We start from the raw sequence: 209 nt of genomic DNA, 5'->3' as shown, positions 1-209 counted from the left end.
AAAATCTTCTTTCAAAATTCCTTTTATTTTCTGAATTTATTTTAAAATTTCCTCTAAAATGAGAAAAATTATTTTCTCGAATATTTTTAATGACTTTTGCCCTTTCTATAGCAACTCTTAAAGAAATAACATTCTCTAATTGAAGAGTTTGCTTCACGAAATCATCCGATAAAAAATCCAATTAAAAATTGTGCACAAGCAATTTTTTC

Source organism: Odontomachus brunneus, unplaced genomic scaffold (genome assembly GCF_010583005.1).
Source record: "Odontomachus brunneus isolate Ranch 3 - 2012 unplaced genomic scaffold, Obru_v1 Obru_scaffold_245, whole genome shotgun sequence".
NCBI lineage: Eukaryota > Metazoa > Arthropoda > Insecta > Hymenoptera > Formicidae > Odontomachus > Odontomachus brunneus.
This window is presented reverse-complemented; position numbering follows the sequence as displayed.